At 38.6% G+C, this 19,801-nt stretch overlaps 1 long non-coding RNA gene across 2 annotated transcripts in view; it reads right to left on the reverse strand.

Moving 5' to 3' along the window:
- LOC110598342 (uncharacterized) overlaps positions 1-19,801 on the reverse strand; it is a 234,718-nt gene that overhangs the window by 183,203 nt on the left and 31,714 nt on the right. For both annotated transcript variants that reach the window (XR_013437312.1, XR_013437290.1), the window contains one exon: positions 16,917-16,974. This is a non-coding gene — a long non-coding RNA (uncharacterized LOC110598342). The remainder of the gene's footprint in view (positions 1-16,916; positions 16,975-19,801) is intronic.

The following is a 19,801-nucleotide window of genomic DNA, read 5'->3' on the forward strand; positions in this document are numbered from 1 at the left end:
AAATCATTAAATGGCAAATTTCACTAAGATCACATACTTTGATAGCATGGACTCACATTCACTTCCACCAAGTAGAATTCTCTCAAAACGACAGACTTGCACAGAATGTAACTTAATCATGCTGTCATGATACATTTTTTTCAGTTTTTTCATGCCTGAGCTGTTTTCCAGTATCATTTTAAAATCTCCTTCATTCTTCACCAAATGACTAGTGCTCCTCTGAACCCAGCAGATGGTCTTAAAAGTATATTCAGGCCAATGATGAAGACTATGGGTCAGTGGCACTGAAAGTTGTTGTAAAATATTTAAGTTGTCTGTCCTTAAATCTGTAGTTGGTAGTATACATTTCTTCTTCAGTGATGAGAGCAGATATGTTGCTAGAGCTTCTATGTTTAGGCAAAATAAGAACATTCACCTTCTAGGTAATTGTTTTTTTGTCATAATGTCAATATACACATTTTTGCACACATATTTAGAACATGCAAAGTCTGTATTCATTATAACAGACAATTTGCATGAATATTTATAACCCTAAGTTGAATAGTTAGAATTGCATTAATTTGCATCACTATTGATGGAGTTAGTTTTGGATTTACCTATTAGTGTTCTTATAAATCTCATTAATAGATGTAATAGAGGTCCTCTTAGCAACGTGCCCTCAGTAATTCTGCAACCATAGCAATAGAAAGCATTAAAGTGTCTTGAGACAATTTTCTTTAAAATAGTGTCTCTGTGGCTTGCCAGATATTTATTGCAACACTGTGTTTTACGTCTTTATCTTTCTTAATGCAGAATTAGCATTGATATTGGCTTCAGGAGGGAATTATTATGTAGAAAATATGCCCAAGTGATGTAGAAAGAACATATTTACTCACTCTTATTAGGGTGAGTAGCATATTTGTAATGACTTCACAGAATAAATACATGGTAACTTAAAGATTATGATCTTTAGTAGAATTAGGTAAACATTAACTTCAAATTTACAAAGTTGTGTTTTGGATGACTTTTGAACTATTGCCAGTTTGGAACAGTATAGAATTTGAAAGGTGGAATGAAAACATAAGGTTGATGACATAAAGTATAAATTTGAATCAGTACTTTCTTAATTCACCAGTTACAGCACTTTCTCCTCCTAAATCAAATATTCAAATAATGATGAACCTGAGCCCTACAGAGTTGGCAAAGTGTGATGAAAAGGATCTGAATCAGACTCCATCCTGAGTTCTAGTCCTGTCTCTGCCATGGTCTAGCTGCATGACCTTGGATAGAAACCTTGGCACTTGGGGAATTCTATTTCCATAGAATAAAACAAGACTTGTAAAACGAGATGGTATCTTCTGTTCCTTACAGCTTTGTCCTTCAAGACATCAGCAACTTTGTAAAGCCTTAAGACAAAAGAGGCAGGCAGTGTCATTCTGTTCTCTTCTCATCCAGTTATCTCGGGAGTTACTATATCCTTTCCATGAGGCAAGTTTAGTCAGAATTCTTGGAAATGTCAACAGCATGCTAGGAAATGACAGATGGAGGCAGAGGTAACATTCCACAGCTAATTATCTATAACACATCAACTTCACGTCTCTGTGTCCTGCTCTTTCTAATCTATGTCTTTCCTCTGTATCCTATTTGTCTTTCATCCATTGACCTGCTGTCAGAGAGTCTCAGCATTAAACCAAAGGAAAGCATCTTTTTAACTTGGTAGCATATTGTGTTTGTAATCTCTTAATCTGTTGGTTGAGAATATGTACTTCATCAACATTTAACAAACAGTCTTGGAGTCTCAGAAACCTAATAGAGTATAAAGAAACACTTCATGGAACCTATACTCTAGTAGGGTACAATGTATGATAAAATAACCACACAGGCAAAAGTAAAATGTGAAATGGCAAAAAAGACAGTGAGTTTGGTAACTTTAAATGGATTTGTATTTTGTTAATTACAACAGCTCTTACATGCATTTTAAAAACAGGAGTATATAAACAGCATATCATTTGCTCAGAATGTGCTTGATATATTATTCCAGGTCCTTTACAATAAAGCTTCTGCCCATATCATGATCCATAACCTAACATGTTAGGAATTTCTACATTTTTGTGACCTGTGTGCCCCTAACTAAAATTTAAGCTGATTAAAGGCAAAAATTTTATTAATTAAACAGTTGCCAAGTAAACTTATTTCTCACATCTGTTATTTCCACAGTGCTGAATGCTAATAAGAATCTGGGTGGAATAGGGATGAAAAATGTGTTTGAAAGAGTTAAAACTAACAGAATCTCCACCATCTTGTCGCTGCACACTCTAGAACACACACCCTCTGGTGTTTCCAGGGAAAGGAAACACAGGTATAAAGGAATCATTCTAGTTTAATTCCGTCCGTAAGCTGGGAATTTGATCACTGTGTGATACAATTATTCCGTGACATCTGTTTTCCCAATAACATTGGCCTCTAGTGCCTAGCATGGTGTCCACTCAATGAGTGCTTATTGAATGAATCAATGGAATGGGGGGGGGGGCGGAACACATCTTTACAATGGATCCTTGCAAAACTATTTTTACCTCTTTCCACCATGAGACAATGAGACCTACAGCACTGACAAGGAAAAAACATTGGTATCAGCCATCACCTGACAACATGGCAAACATGATGCAGAACCCCACATGGGCCATCTGCATAGTGCTTCCATGAGTCCGTGGGAACAGGGAGCTCACTGGTGGTGATCCAGTGTCTGCTGCCTCATCATGTCCATCAAACTGAGTCTTTCTAATAACATATAGTCCTGTTCTCAGTTCTTTGAAGGGATAAGAGAGGCCTGCTACTTCCTACCAGCACTGAGCCTATCTCCTGCCAGTTTCAAAGGAGGGATAACTGAAATTGCAACAGGGTAAAATATGCACACAGACTCCTAATATCCACAAAAGAAGGAAACAGTAATTTTTACGAGGAAATCTCTCTGTTACTGGTCAAAACTCTGGATTTTTTTTTTTTTTTGAATAAAACTGCCTTACATTTCCAGAGGTCTTTGAGTTCTCAAAGCACTTTTGCATTAGTGATCTCATTTGATCCTCAAAACAACACTGTGCTGTGGGTAGGGCAGGGGCTTTTATCCATACTTTAGAGGTGAGGAAAGAGTGTCCATAGTGGTAGGCAGCCTGCCTGGAGGTCACATGGTGATGAAGAGCTGGCACTAGTAGGAGCTCTCAGGCCCTCTGACTCCTGACACAATGCTCTTTCAACATCACATCATGATTCTTATCTCCAGATGGATGAAGGTCCTTTGACCCTGCCTTGTGGTTTTGGCATAGTCACATCCACCTCTGTGATTACTGCCAAACTGGTTTATTGTCTCAGAAGCTTGCTATTTAAAATGACCACTGAGGGCTAACTCCAAAGGATATCAGGTAATAAAGAGACTACTGAGGGGAAAAAACAAACTATATCTTTCCAAATTGTCTCCAATGAAGTAAAAAATCAATTTTGGACAGAACTCAGATGACCACTTCTTTCAAGCCATAACAATAAGCTGACTATAAAACAAGCAACCTGATCAGTTTTCAGGAAGAATTAACATTTCAGGAATTTCTTTTGTTTTGCTTTTTGCTCTTGTTTTGTTTGTTTCAGTACTGGGAATTGAACACAGAGCCTTGCTTACACTAGGAAAGGGCTCTACCAGTCAGATACATGTCCAGTCCCTTTCAAATTTTATTTCAAGACAGGGGTTTAGTTGCTGATGATGGTCTGAAATGAACCAATTCTTCTGCCTCAACCTCCTGAGTAACTGTGATTATAGTTATGAGACATAGAGGACAGGCTCTCAGACTTTAAGTCTAAGTTTTCAAAACTTTATATCCACCATATAGTTATTTTGAGAATAACCTGAATTCCTAACACTTATTTCACAAAAACTAAAACTTAACCTACCTCTTTTCATATAAGGAACATTTACATAAAATTCAAGAAATTGGTAACTCTGCATAATTAGTAGATGTTACTCTCCCTATCCTTAAAATGACTACCAAATAAAACCAAAAAAAAAAATTTTTATTTCTTCAGCTCCTAGGAAAAGAATTTAAGATTATAAACGGTTGATAGAACTTAATTGTATTTGGTTCACATTTCAATCAAGCTGCGTAGGCATATTAGTTATACACCAGCACAGTACCTTGCTTATATAGGTGTTCAATAAATATTTGATAAATGATTGATGGACTGAATGATGCAATGACCTGGGAAAACATATTGTCTTTGTCCTCCTGAATGACTCTCAGCAAAGAATTAAAGCGAGAATTATGAAGCATGTAGTAGAGAATTAGGCCTTTAAAGACAAAGATTCTAGTCATTAGTATTAAATAACTGAATGACTTAGGGCAGAATGCTTGACTCACCAGGCCCTTAGATTTCTCAACAATAGAGTAAGAGCATGGATAAGAATTTAGAATGGTCTCTAAGGTTACTTCCAGTGCACGTATTTTGTAATTTTAGATTGAAAAACTATCAGCCAGAGAAAAATATTACTCTCACCAGAAAATAAATATGAATGAGCAATGATCCCAGACAGAGGTCTTGGTTTCCAAGTGTAAATGTGCCTGGGGGGAGGGTTAAGAATCTTGAAGAGTCTAATTGAAGATAGTGAGGACTTTCCAGAGTCTCATAGAGATTTCTTTTAGCACATTATCATCTATTACAGAGCTCTAAAAAGGGACTGTAGTGGAGAGAGAAGTGTGGGCTTTGAAGTCAAGCACTAAGGAAAGTTAAAGTTTCTTTTCCTTTTTCTTTCTTCCTTTATTTTCTCTTCTTTTCTTTTTTATTTTTACAGATGAGAGAAAGGAAAAAAACAATACATGAAGTACTATTTGGAAATCCCAGAACTTGGGGAATGACTATTCTAACACGTTTAGGAGTACAAAAGGGAAGAAACAGAGAAAACAGAACCCAGCATAGACAATGTGTTTTGAAATTGAAAGATCAAACAAGAGTTTCAAAGTGACACCTAAAAGGTGCAGGTATGAGACCTAAATAAGAACAGACTGTGCTCTGCTGAAGGCCAAGAGGAGCTGAAGAAAGTAGCCCCATTTCTGAGGAGAGGAGAGCACAATGTGAAGGATCTCAAACCAAGAGGACTCAGAAGAGTAAGCTGCCACCACCTGCAGAAGCCAGACCTTTATTCAGTGCCAGATGAGGATTCATCTGCCTCCTTCAGTAATCCTGCCAGTCCCAATGTCTCTCCCACTGTCACTCAACACATGAAACAACTAGGCAGTTATAGGAGACACTTCCGTGGGCAGAGATACCGCGGGAGTTCCTGAAGCAGGCAAAGGGGTGACTCCAAACTATGATTTTTAAAGGAGAAAATTTCTTTTATCCTCCTCCTCCCACACACTTCTTCCCATTTCTTTGTTTCTTTAAGGATGGCAGAGCAAATTTAACCTAATATGACCTAAGATATAGGTTAATAGACCAGTCAGGCCTGCCAGGAAGTCATTCATCTCTGTCTCCAGGGTGAGTGTGTTACACCCGTAAAGTTGCCCATGATGAAAATTAGAGATCCCACCTGAGCGGCCACGATACACCCACCATATGTAAGGATAGTTTTTTTAGGGGATGAAAAGAAGAGAAAGACAATGTATTTGCTGTAAGGAGCTTCCAACCCAATGGGGGATATAAAATATGAATAATTAAGACAAAATATTGTAAACAATATGGCATACCCGAGGTTGAGACACAGATAACAAATGAAGGGTCAAGCTCATGTCCCCAGGGACTGGAAGGGTGGGATCACAAGAAAAAGTATCAGAGACAAACTTGGAAGGTTGGTCGATTCCTCTCCATCCTTTTCAGTCTCTCTCATTAAGCTATACTCTCTCCTCTTGACTTCAATCCAAAAGACTCCCTTGTGTTTTCTCCCTCCTATTCTTCACTCCAGGGGCTAGAGTGGCCTTCTTAAAATGCAAACCTCATAACATTTCACTGTTTCACACCCTCCATTTGTACTTAGAATACAGTTCAAAGTCCTCAATTGGCTTACAAGGCTCTCTTTACCTCAGCAGTCTCATCTTAAGCCCCCTATTCCCAGTGTGGTCTCTCTCAGCCTTGGTGGTCTTCATTCATTTCTTTTCCTATACTTTGCTCCCATCTGCCTTGGGACATTTACATGCTATTTCTTGGGCTTCTAATATTCTCCTCCCATACCCTACCCCCTTAGTTAACTCTTGCACCGTCCCTGACAGTTCCCCCCTCCTCTTTCCCCAATAGGTTAGTAGTGTCTCTTGTCTGATCCTGGGGCACCCTGTGCTTCTCCTTCCTAGAACTTACAATGATTAATAAATAACCATTATTTGTGCAGATATTTATTGACAGCTGATACCCTCATACACTATAAGCTCCAGGAGGTAGAGAGACCATGTCTGTATTCTCAACATTGTATCCACAACATCTAGCTTAGGACAGACAAAAAGTAAGCCCTCATTAGCCACTTCTTCAATGAATAATGGGCATTAGAGATCAGTCACCCAGCCTTTTTTCAGAAGAGGGAACTGAGGCTAAGAAAGTCAAACACACTAACCTAAAGCCCCAAGTTGCTGAACCAGAAAAGGTATTCCAGTCTTAAGACAATTAATCCCATAGTTTTCATCCAGCTCTAGCACTTGGCCCTGAAGCTTGTTCAAGGGCCAAGTCATAGGATCCAATTTTTTATTACTGGGACAAAAGGTAATTGAGAGAAGAGACAAAAGGAATTGTTTAGCAGTTGAACATAAGTGTGAAATGAGAAATGAAAGACTGAAACAAAAAACAATTGGTGAGTGGGTGGTGTAGTTGATGTATTGACACACAGATGAGGGATTGATCTGGTTGACTGGTCAGAAATGTACACACAAATAGGCACAGGGGATGAGGCTCCACAAAGACGGCACATATACCTGGCCAGTAGCTAATTAAGAGCAAAGGACCTTCAGTGGAACAAGTGAGTGTTCTGGAAATTACAACAGGGTCGTGTTTTGTTCAATTGTTTTCAGGTCATGAATTCTTCCTGGGAGGTAGAGGAGGTTGGATGAGTATAAAAGTGAAAAATAGGCAAACTATTGATATTTTTACTCTTGAGAAATTATACTTAATAAGTGATGTGCATACTACTGAGATTTAAAAGGCCATGTCTTTAAAAAAAAAAAAAACAATATGGAAGAACTGGAAGTCAAAGAAATGGTTTATGTCTGATGAAGTGCTGTGGGTTGGAGATGAGAGAGGGGCTCCATGCTGGCACCACACCCTTCTGTTCAGCCAGATCACATCTTGGCCGTGATCCTTCCTTTCAATCAGTGCCAGTCATAAGGAGGAGGTGTGAATCTGGGGCCAAGGCTGAAGCACTAGGTTGATGAGCCACAAAGGGTAAGGCTACCTCAGCCTAAGCAGAGAAGGCAAGGGCTCTTTTATATTTCCACTGAAAGAAGCACAATGTTTTAACTCAAAACTGGAGGGCTATTAGTTTCCCGACCAAAAGAAAGAGTCTCAAATGTGGGATTCCGCATAGCAGGGCTGCTTTTGAACTCCCCAGCCCTCAACATCTGCAGCCGTTTCCATTCTTCAAGCATTGCCAACTTCTGCTCTAAGGACTGATATCTCCACTCACACATGGGTTCTGGCAGCCTCTGTTTAGCACAACAGGCTGCAGGGAGCCCAGTCAGCAAGGAGACATGGGGGATTCTTCCCACATGGCTTTAAACTTTTCTTTGTGACTCATTCTCCACCTATAGAACAACTTCAGAATGTACAAATATAGGGTACAGGCTATAAGTGCACTCTGTATCTTGTGTGAAAAGTCCTCCAGACTTATATGAAAATCATTAAATAACAAACATCAAAAAATAAGCAAAATGCTCTCAAAATACTCTGGGTAATACTACTTACAGATTTTAGAGAATACATTTTTAATTGATTTTTACAAGGAGAAGGTATAATGAAAAGAGTGCTGGCTTTGAATTCACACCGAGTTTTGAATCCTGGATGAGTAAGCATGAAAAAGTTGCTAACCCTCTCTGAGGCTCAATTACTACTTTTAGTTTCCCAAAAGACAATCATTTCAGCTCAGTCTGCAGGCTTTGAGCCTCATGCAAATAATGGAAAATTGTGAAGCACAGCACTTAGAAACCATACAGTTCCATGCACAACCCACACTTTGCAGTTATTGTACTAAAACATTGCTCATCTTCTGCTCTGGTCATGGATTTATCATGAACTCACTGTGACCATTCCTCCTTATAACCACTGCAATTTTCCAATTTGAATGACTTTTCTTGTCCTCTCTCCACCTCAATCCCTAAACCCAACTGGCTCCCAAGACTCAGCTCTACTGTTACAACTATGACTAAGATTTTGCAGCCATTCAAACACTTGGTGACATCTACCTCCTATAAACTTATTCAAAGTTATTTCTTACAGTATGTCAGGTCAGTCCCATAGAATTCCCTGCCTACCACTCTCTTTGGACATTTAATTAACTACTGCTTTGGGACACATCTTCTTTACTTAACTCTAGCCATCCAAATGGTCATTATGTCACTTGTCTATTCATTAAATATTAAATATGCTTTTATTTCTAATTCCAGCATAGTTCAACGTGATAGAGATCCTTATTAATGTTTTGAATAAAAAGGCCAAGAACTTCCCAGCAGATACTACTTCAGTAAGTTGTTGTTTATTCTTTTGCACAAATAAATATTCATACTGTATATGGTTTGGATTAGGCAGTATTAAAGACTCAGACCTAGAGTGAATGGAAGCATAATACTTTTATTTAAAATTTCTTATCCTGATAAAAGCCAATGCTGGCTATTTGATTTCTCCTCCCCTTACCAAAATCAGGGTCACATCTGTCATTTATACCAAGTTTTTTTCACCTGAGAAATGTCTATGTTCCACTCTCACAAATGTTTTAAGTAAAGCATTTTAAAGCAAAAAATAAGTTTTTTTTCAGTACTGCTGATAGAACCTGGGGATTCTCTACCCCTGAGTTACATCTCTAGCACCACTTTTTCTCTAAATTTTGAGATGGGGTCTTGCTACATTGCCCAAGCTTGCTTTGAACTTGTGATCCTTCTGCCTCAGCTTCCTAAGGCACTGGGATTACAGATGTGTATCACCACACCTGGCTAATAAAATGTTTTTTACTTTTAGTTATTAATCTGACTTAACAAAAGCTTTGTTGGTGTTGGTGCTCCTGTTGTTAAATTAGAGAGGCTATTGAAAATATATACATATTATACATATATAAATTTGGAATCTCTCCCCATGGACAAAGGGAAACTTGACTATGAATGTTTGTAGATTGAACAAGGACTCACAAGAAAAGTACTTTTGGTCTCACAAAGAAAGGGATTTGTAAAAGAGCTTCGTATAAACATTTTCACATGCTTATAAGGTGAAACAAGAGCCAGCTTGCCTCCTCTTCTTTTCCAAAAAGAGAGAAAATTTATGAAAAGGGAGTTGTTTATAGTCATTCAAAACTCTATATACATAAAACAGGATAGGGAATGTTTCAACACTGTAGATAAAAGTTATTTGGAGAGAGAACACTCCCTTTAATCCAAGGAATGTATGTTGATTAGATGAGAGGGTGAGAGAGGTACAACACCCATTATTAATAATAATAAAATGACTTTGAACTTCTCCAGCACCTTTCATCTAGGAATTTCAATTTGCCTATTAAACCTCACTTTTACTTTATCACCTCCTATAAGGAAATAAGACTATAACACTTTGAATGACTATGTTCTCTTGTAGTTTTAAGTACTGTGTAATCATTCATTTGTTTTTCAAGGTTACAATCTGAATAAGGCAGTGCAATTACCCACTTTCATACAGTTAGGGAAACTGAGACAAAAACATAACACATAGCCAAGACCACACAGTGAGGCAGTTGTGGAGCCAGAATCAAAGCCAACTAATACTTAGATCCAGGGCTTCTGGCAGAAAGACTGAAGGGGTCCATGCTCCCCACTCTACCTCATGAACAGGTCACTTCATACAGGGTTATCCTTAGAAGAAGGACTGTAAGTTAAAAGTAATTCAAAAGAAGTAGAATAATGTGAATTCTGAACACTTCAGTTCAAAAGACTCACTCATAACCCACAAAGAACAGAAAGAGAAAAAATAGCAAATTCATTGCTTTTCCAAAATTCACTTCTAACCCTCACAATAGAGAGTCGAACAAAACAGAAATATATACCTGGACTTTATATATATGCACATATAAGTTCAAATCACCTTCTGAACATTCTGCTCTCCCCACTCTGCCAAGTGTTGGGTAAGGCTGGCAGTATCTTAAGCATATTATATTTCACACCATCTTAGGCCTCAGTGACAACATCAGTGACAACTCTTGGAGAGCACTGAGCATTTTAGCTCATAGAAACTACTCATTTGTTGCTAGTGAACTTCTGAAGAATAATTGCTTTAAATACCATATTTGAAAATTCAAATATTATACCAAAAAAAAAAAAAAAGCAAATACTTTATCAGGCATTTGTGGTCACTTGACCTTTTCCAAACATGGAAAGTTAGCCTTATTAAAAATCCACAGCTTTTCTGCCTCTCTCCACGGGGAAAGGAGAGAGGAAAAGACCTAACCCATGGACAAGTATTTTATTTAATTTCAGATGCCACTGAAGTATTTTATTTCCTTTGTGAACTTTCCAAGTGCCTTCTGCCCTAGGCAACAAACAAGAGGCGAATTTAAGAAGTGGTGAAACCAAAAGTGGCTTGGCGGTTCCTGTCAAAAAGTAAAAATCAACAACATGTCCAGCAGTCAAGATAAATACCCTCCAAGCTTGCTTCTTGTATAAGAAGCAGGGTCAGATCAGGCCAGGCCAGGTCATTGTTCCCAACAGTAGTTATTGCAGGAGAAGCACAATGTCACAGGCAGAAACACTGGACAGAAAGAAACCCATGCCTCTCATATCTGCCTAACTCCAAAGACAGATCATGCACTTTGTCATATTCTTGAGGCCATGTATAGAAAAGCGAAAATAAATAAACCTTCTCTCCACTTAACCAATCTCAAACTGCAGGCAATGTGCGAATGAAATGGCTAGGGGTACGTGCTGACCTGCACATTCCTCAGAGAAAACCTATTACTGTTTGCTTGTACTTCTACTAATTTCATACATTAATAGAAGTACTAACGTCTAAAGCTAGGAGACCCTGATTTTCTGTAAAGTAAAATGAGCACATTTCTACTCTTCTATGAACCCAACCTACAAAACAGAAACGATAAAAAGATGTTCACCACCAGATTTTTCATTTAGTTCTCCAGAAATATTGCCAACTTTGCCAAGATAAAGCCATGACTCCCTCCCAAAAAAAGCTGAGAAAAAAATTCAGACATGAAAAACAAATTGCCAGAAGAATCAAATCAAGCAAGTTGTAGAAATAGGAAATTATTTTAAACCTTGAATTAAATATCCTTGAAGAATTTCCATGCACATGCATGCACACACACTTCCAAATCAAAGGATACATTGGAAGTCCTCTTAAGGAAATATAACTTGGCAAGTGAATACCTAGTAGAAATTTACACCACTAGTAAAAGTTACTCACCGCATGCAGAACAGCTAAACTGTGAGTTCATGGGAGAAAGTGGTTCTTGAAATCTCAATAAAAGGTTAGAAGGCAAGTTGCCCATAAGTCTTGGCTTTAAATCCGCAAAACTGGCTTGGGGGCAGCTCATTTTTTTATATATATATAAAAGTCTTCATTCAAAACAAAATTTGACCCAACTGTCCCTTGCAATTACATTTCAGTGGCTCAATCTGGGTGTTTGCGTTTTTCCTAGTTGATTAATAGCGCTCACATTTAAATGGTCACAGTCAGCCTCTGCAGTCATTAACACCCCATTAAGATGGATGAGAAGAACTTCACACCTTTTGTTTCAGTCTGCTGGGCTGCAGACTTAACAAAACAGCAAGGCACTGATTTAGGGAGGGAAGATTATCTACACAACCAGACAGGCCAAAACTTCCTTTAAAAACCATTTTTTAAAATCCCTTATAAAACCTCATTTTTGGAGACACTTTTCAAATGTTGTCTTGAGAATGTTAAACCCAAAGTTTCCCCATACCTGGATACTTGCATGTATTTGGCATAGTTCTTCAATAGTGTTTAGAGAGATTTCTGCTTCTTTCCCACTCTTTCCTTTGCTAGAAGCCTATAATTATGATCAGGAGACTTGTTTTTATAAAGAAAAATAATAGTGACATGAATATCTAGTTACCTTTAAGGAAATGCAAGTCCATGCACTGAACAACCAAAGCACTGGCTCCCTCTCTCCCTGACAGTAGTGAAAACCTCTCTATTTGGAAAACTCAAGAAAGAGTTAATTAGTTCTATTTAAAAGGAAAACGAAGAACCTAAAAGTTTGGAACAGGATGCTGCCTGAGACGTCTAACCACCAGAGCAGTCATTGGCACGTGGTACTTTTAATTTCTTTTCAAAATGCATTCCCTCAAGAACATCCTGTGTTGTGACAGTGGCAAATTTGTATCAAAGCTACTTATTTACAAACTTGCAAAACACAGTGCTTCCCATTTTTGAGGTGAAATTCTCACAGGGAGAGAATGAATGACACACCCTCCTTTTAGTGCCTACCTGTAATTGGTTACCAGGTTTGTTCTTCCTTGAACAGGAGATTGTCAGTAAATCAACCTGGTATTGCCCCTGCTACAGCTTAGATTTTTAAATTAAGATAGTGACTTCCAGTCAGGCGCAGTGGTGCACATCTGTAATCCCAGTGGTTTGGAGGCTTAGACAGGAGGATTACAAATTCAAGACCAGACTCAGCAATTTAGTGAGGACCTGAGCACATTAGTGAAATACTGTCCCAAAATAAAAAAATAAATAAATAAATAAAGGAAGAACTGGGTGTGTGGTTCAGTGGTTAAGTACCTCTGGATTAAATCTCCAGAACCAGAAGAAAGGCAGGGGGAGTGAAATAGAATAAAAAGAAGGTGCGGGGAGAGGAAGAAGAAGAGAGACTTCCATTCAAACAATTATTTTTCAAATCATATGAAAAAATATAAACATTTAAAAGTAATGACACTATGCATAACCTAAGCCAATCAGATCAAAGTCCATGTGGATTTCATGCTGTTTACACACACACACACACACACACACACACACATACACACACACACACACACACACATACACACACAGATACACCTTACCTGCTATTCCTTGTCATGATTTTATAGCTTATAGGAAAAGTCTTCCCCCAGGAACATGTATAGCACTACACCCCCAGCATTCTGACAAATTATCTATACCTATTTTGACAGAAAGCAAAAGTTCCTCTTTCTAGGTCCCTACAGCTTTTAAAAATAGATTGTATTCATCCCACCCCTAAAATTATAAAAAATAATTATATTCTCTCTTCTTTCTTGTTGTATTTGAAGGGCTGCCTCTTCTTACCAAGGACTAATCCCTCTCCTAGGATTGAAAAATTTATCCTCTAGTCTTCTTTAGTATTTCACTTCCTTTTTACTACCTCATTAATTTATTTTTCTTTATTGGATCTACCCAATCAGTATACAAGCATGATTGCATTTTGCTTATGTTAATGCAATTTTTCTTTTCTCTCCACATATCTGCCCTCCACCAAAAACTCTTAGCCATAATAGGATGATATTATGTTCTGAGGCCATTGGAGGTAATTAAAACATGAAGGTGAAGCCCCCATGCTGGAATATCATCCTTATAAGAAGAGAAAGAAACTATGATCCCTCTCCCCATTATGTGAGGATACATGAGAGGATGGATATCTGCAAGCCAAGAGGAGTGCTCTCACCAGACATTCAGATCTGTGAGAAATTAATGTCTGGTATATAAGCCACATAACCTCTGATATTCTATTATAGCAACTTGATCTAAGATCCCAGATCCCTTCTCACTGCCACTCTTATTTCTATGCTCTAAATCACAGGAAATTTCTTCAAAAATAGAGTTCATATTCTTGTCTCTTGTTCATTTCTCCCATCCCCTTCTTTTGTTTTTGTTCTCACCACTGCATTAATATTGTTGTCACCACCTCCACCAAGATTCCTCTGACCTCATGTGAATTAGGCTCCAGTAGCATTTTATATGATGTCTCTGTTCCTGGAACACACTGCTTGCTCTCCACTCTATGTTGGTTTTCCTCCCACCTCCCTGATGAGTACTTCCTAGACTCCCATATTGGTTTCCAGGTCTAGCTGATCTTGGATTTTTGAAGGATCCTATTTTTCTTTTTTTTTTTTTTTTACATCTTCTAGTGGAAGCAATAAATAATAGCCTATGAGGTGAATCAGGGAAGTCATCCCTAAGAAATGGACCATTCTGCTCATTCTGCATCATTTTTTCCTGGGGAGTTAGCTGAGAAGGGCAAGAAGAAAATCTGGAGAGCGTAGTATTTAGAAAATGGGTGTGACCAACAGTGCTAAGTTCAATTAAAAATTAAATGCAATAAGGAGAAAAATCTCCACTGGACTTTTTGACATGGAGGTTATTAATGACCTTACAGAGAACCAGTTCATTGGTGTGATGGGGGCACAAGCCAGCCGAATGTTAATCTAGCTATGAGTGGTGAAGGAGCAGAAGTAGGGAAAAGAGAGGACTGTTAAATGACTAGATAGTAATGTACCCAAAACATTTCTTCAGAATAAATATTCTGGTTTATATGCGTATGTAAGTTAACTCTAATCAGACCCCAAGTGGAAGTTAGTTGGCACTTAGAGGAACTTAATTAGGAATCCAGACTTCAGAGGCACTAAGGCAAGTGCTTCAAATATTCTCAGTCTACCCCTAGATAGTTAGTTAATTAGCACAATGAATATTAGAAATAAATTTTCTTTTGTGCAATGAGTAGGGTTCATGATATTTGGAGAACAAAAGAGATTGTATAGAGGCTACGATTCCCACCTGGAAGTAAAGAATCCAGCAAGCCTAAAAGACTAATACTTTCTAAGTACAGCTCATATGTATGGTTCAATTTGATCCTGTATCTTACCCATGCATGGGGTTCTAAAGTTGAATTCAACAAGAAGTCCTGAAGATTATCAGCTCTTACTTAAGAGCATATCTTTCTGTAAGTGCCAAAGAATAACAATTAAGCTAGTTGTATGAATTTGTTTCCTATTTTTAAATAAATATTTGTGTAGGTAGTAGATTTCAAACTGAGACTTGCACATTATAATAAACATCCCAGAAGTGAGGTTATAAGGAGAAGCAATAAAATCCTGTAGATTTCTAGGATCAGAGTCTACCGTGTTTACCAAAATCATTGGCCATTGTTGAACTTTGAATTTAGCTTGAGGCCACTGGATAATAACTGTAGAGATAAGCAGCTATGAATGGAAGGAAGAGGTAGTCAGTAGGTGGAAGAAGTGAGCCTGAACCTAGAAAATACATTGAACCTAGAAAATATTTATGTATCTTGCCTTGAAATGGAAGAGAGAGATAAAGTGAAAGATGTAAGATAGAAGAATAAGCAGAAACAGAAAAATAGGGGGGAGGTGAAAAGCAGAGGAGAAGGGATTTAAACAAGGCACTCAGAGACCTTAAAAATGACAGGCTCCCCTGCCCAGTAATGAACACAGGGAAGGAACCCACTGATGGAGTGGGTAGGTGGAGGATAGCTTTTTAGGTTCAGTAATAGGGATTTGAAGGAAATCTTACCTATTTCTCCCTGAGGTGAAAACATCCTTTGAGGATAAGTGAGGTGAAAATCTTAAATTGTTCAAACAAGACAATCAATGGAACTCAAGTTCAAAATTTAGAGTTTCTAGGGTTCATTATTCTGAAGATATCAAAACTGTGCTTGTGTAAGCACAAGAAACAAATCTGTGAATTCTCAGTGGAAATTTATTTGGCATTTTCCTAAAGTTTCTTTATTTCCAATGTTCAAGTTGGAGAAGGTCATTTAATCAGTTCATCTGGGAATTCTATCACTACTTTATAAAAGGGAGTGTGGCATTCATCACACACAAATACCAGTACAAGGATGTAATCACTCCTGCAGCCGCACCCTAATTTCCAAAAGGGAGGAAAGAGAAAATACAAAGAGTACAAACTAAATTTCTTCCTTTTTTTCCCTTTCTTATTTTCTTTCTGAAGTAACTTGAGAATGGGGGCTGCTTGCATTTACCTGGTTTTAAATCTTTTTAAAGCCAAACAATTATTGTTTGTTTGGCAGCTGCCATTCTAGCTTTTATTATATTCTGTTTCAAAACCAACATTTTAAATCATTATCTTTAAGATGCCAGTCATATGAGAAAATATCTGCTACAAACTGCTGGAGAGCAAGAATTTTACTTTCTGTACTTACTACTATTTTTTTTTTACATTAAATGGAAATAATACTTAGCATACAAAAACTTTAGTTCTGTTTTCTTCTTTTAATTCTTCATGAAGCCCCAGAAAACTAGTGTTTGACAGGGAGGTTATATGCAAAATGCAAAGGTTAGAAAGTGCGTGAATTATTAGTACATATGGTCTGGGGTTTGGGTATTATAGAGACTTAGAAATCTGGAATATTTCATCTTGATTCTAAAGCCCTGTGGAATGCTTTGGGTGTCTCGCCACATGGTGGATGAGATGGGACAAAACTGGCAGAGGCTCTCCCTTCTCACCCAGTTTAACTGATTGAGACAGGGCAATTTTGTAGGAAAAGTCTGTTGGCAATCTGTAGGTCTCAGCTTGCTCCTCTATGCCTTGCTGAGAGAAAGAGTTGTTGGAAGAGAATCAAGGCATGAAACTTTTGCTGCTCTAGTTTAAAGCTTATGAAAGCAAATGATCTCCAGGGCACCAATCCTTTCACCTTGGTAAACATGCAACAAATCTACACAAAAGAAAAGCCAAAAGACATCCCTCTTCTCCTCCTGCAGCAACTCAGATACCTGTAGGCTCCAGACTGACTAATAGGTGTCTCATGAGTCTCCACAGGATGAGAACGTCCTAAGAAAACAAAAAAAAAGACAGAAGTTTAAGGATTAAAAAAAAATATGAATTCCCATAAATCCCAAAGCTGGTCTTACTAGAAGACATTCCTCCTTGTCCTTATCGCACAGATAAAAGATGGTTTCACAGAAATCAACATAGATTGTTAATAGTCATTTTGCTTTATTTTTAAACTCACAACAGGATGTCAGGTTTTGTGTTGTTTTACTTTTTAATCAAACCATTCCATCCTATTTACTGGCACAATCTCCCTCAGCAACTTGCTGTGTCAGGGAATGACTTTGAGAGGCAATCTATTAAACACCAACTGAAGGATTTTTTTTTCTCCTGTAGATCTGTTTACCAATTTTAATTATTGATTGAAAATGTTTGTGATGGGTAAAAATACACACTGAAGTTAGGAGATCAAAACACAAACACCCAAGTCTAAGAATATTATTCCCCTAGTCATACCTTGCTTTTAAATTATTGCTATGGATTGTCAGTGTATTTGAGGACATTTGGCAATCTGTATTGGTGCTTTCATCTCCGGAAACCTAATATCAGGTCAAACTCATGGTTTTATAAGGCCCTTATCAGAAAACAGGAGCATGAAAAATAGCATTTGATATATAGTCAGTCCCTAGAGAAAGTGGTGAGGCAACCTGGCACCAAATTACAGGAAAACAGCAATTTTGGATGTTATACCAAGATTTTAATCAATAAAGCTATGACTTCCCCACAAGGGACCCATCACTTCAAGAAATACCTGAGCTTGCTTTTAAAACCCAGTCTCTGGGCAGTGTGGAAAGGGAGAAGGAAGAATGAAGGGAATCACTCTACATTTAATGCTAACATCTTTAAAGAAAACAAGAGAAACTCACTGTGGGAACAAAGCAAGACAAGCATCAAAAAGAAAAAGTCCCTCCTGAGTCACAGGGGAACCCTCCCCCAGCCCATGAGCACTTGATAGGCCAAGCATGGCTTCATGTTCTCCCTCCAGAACCCCTCTGAGAACTTCAGTTTTCACACATTAAACAGCATTATCAGAGGCCTGGCAATGACTGGATTTTCTGCCTTCTATAAGTGAGACAAATGCAGCTGGAGGACTGAAATTTTTCCCTTGTTTCCCCAGAGGCAAATTAGCATGCTGAGAGCCCCAGATTATGAACATAGAGGAGTCTCACAGGCTGTCATTTCAAAGTCAGAAGAATGGGTGTTCACAGTACAGAAGAGAAGGGTCAAGATGGGGATGAATATGGAATATGAGAGCAGATCAAACCTTGTAGATACAGTGCATGGCTGGTGGGATGACACAGGGTGCGTCTATGAAGCACCTGATTTTACCAAGAGACCAAATGGGACATGAGATTATAAACCTAGGACACCAACAAACTGATCTCCTTAGGGACCTTGGGCAATATTAAATGTTGGCGGCACAGTTTGCCTTTCTGTGCGGTCACTGCCTTCTGTTAAACCAATCATCTTAATATTAGTCACATCTACTCCTGTGCAGCAGTAATGTGGGAAGTGAAGGGTCAGAGTAATAAAGCGACATGCATACTTCCCACAGCCAGGTTCCAAGGGCAGAAAGTCAGACAGATTCATGTTGCATTGAGCCCAAGTGCAGGGGTTCAAGAGGACAAGGATAGCAAAGGAAGGACTGGCCCAGAGGAAAGGGAGAGACAGTGAGAATCTCATGGTGCCGAGATGAAAGGCAAAACATAAAATCACCTCTTCTCCATCATATAAAAAAAATGTGAAGATTGTGGGGAAGGCAGATGATTGGGTTACCTGCACTGTATTTTTTTTACCTTTGTATCTGAAAATCAGAGCTGTCTTGCCCATAATCTCTTGATAGCATCTTCCAAGATACTTAGTTTCTAGTCAAAGTGTTCAGCCCCAGAGGTTTTCCAAAATGTTGACTATCAGTCAGTGATAAGGGGATCCCCAGTGGAAGCTCCCTCTCCCCCCTTCCACCAAAAAAAAAAAAAAAAAATCTAGACTTAAAAAATACTTCCCCTACCGAAATTTTGGTATGCTCTTCCATTGCCTCTCACTACTAATTCATTTAAAAATATTTATAACAAGGCAGGAATGCAGCAATATTGTTTTTCCAACATTTGTGTTTTTCTCTCTGAACTTCCTATGACTTTCCCTTCAGTCAGCCAGAGGCAAGCACACAGCCTTGAGGAGAAGTTGATTTTGGATATTTGTTTTTAATTTCTAAAACAGTCTCCAGAGAATCAAAGAAAGGGCCTGAGGGAAGTAAATGATCAAGTTCAGGCCACGAAAATAGAACAGGTAAAAGAATGGAGCACTGAGGAGCACCTGCGGGAGAAAAGGTGAAGCGGGACAGGCTGAGGGTCCCAGAAAGGGAGTGAACCAGACTCAGAGGACTGTAGGGAAGGAAGCTGAAGACCACCTCTCAGGATTCCAGGAGCTCAGCACAGGGAGGAGAGCTGCGGGAAGCATTCATAATACTCGTAATACTGGGGAATGAGGACTTTTGCTGGATACTGCCTTTAAATCCCTCTGAGCTCTCTGTAGGAGAACCCTTCCCTGCCCGCCTGGGACTTCTAAGCTCATCTGAGCTAAATCAAATGATTACTCTGGTCCCTTTACACACAATCCCTGAAAAAGTATAATCCCTCAAAACACAAAGCAGGGTTGTTCATTTAATACCCAGGCAGCAGTGGTGGCTTCAAAGTGTACAGGGAAGCCTCAGGGTGAGGGGACAGTGGAAAGAAGGCATCATACCTTCACTGAGCCTACGCCAGCACTTTGCTACAAGAACTGAAACATAAGACACTGTTACAGCTCTCAAATAGGGTGCAAGAGGTTT

This window comes from Ictidomys tridecemlineatus, chromosome 1 (genome assembly GCF_052094955.1).
Source record: "Ictidomys tridecemlineatus isolate mIctTri1 chromosome 1, mIctTri1.hap1, whole genome shotgun sequence".
NCBI classification, from domain to species: Eukaryota; Metazoa; Chordata; class Mammalia; order Rodentia; family Sciuridae; genus Ictidomys; species Ictidomys tridecemlineatus.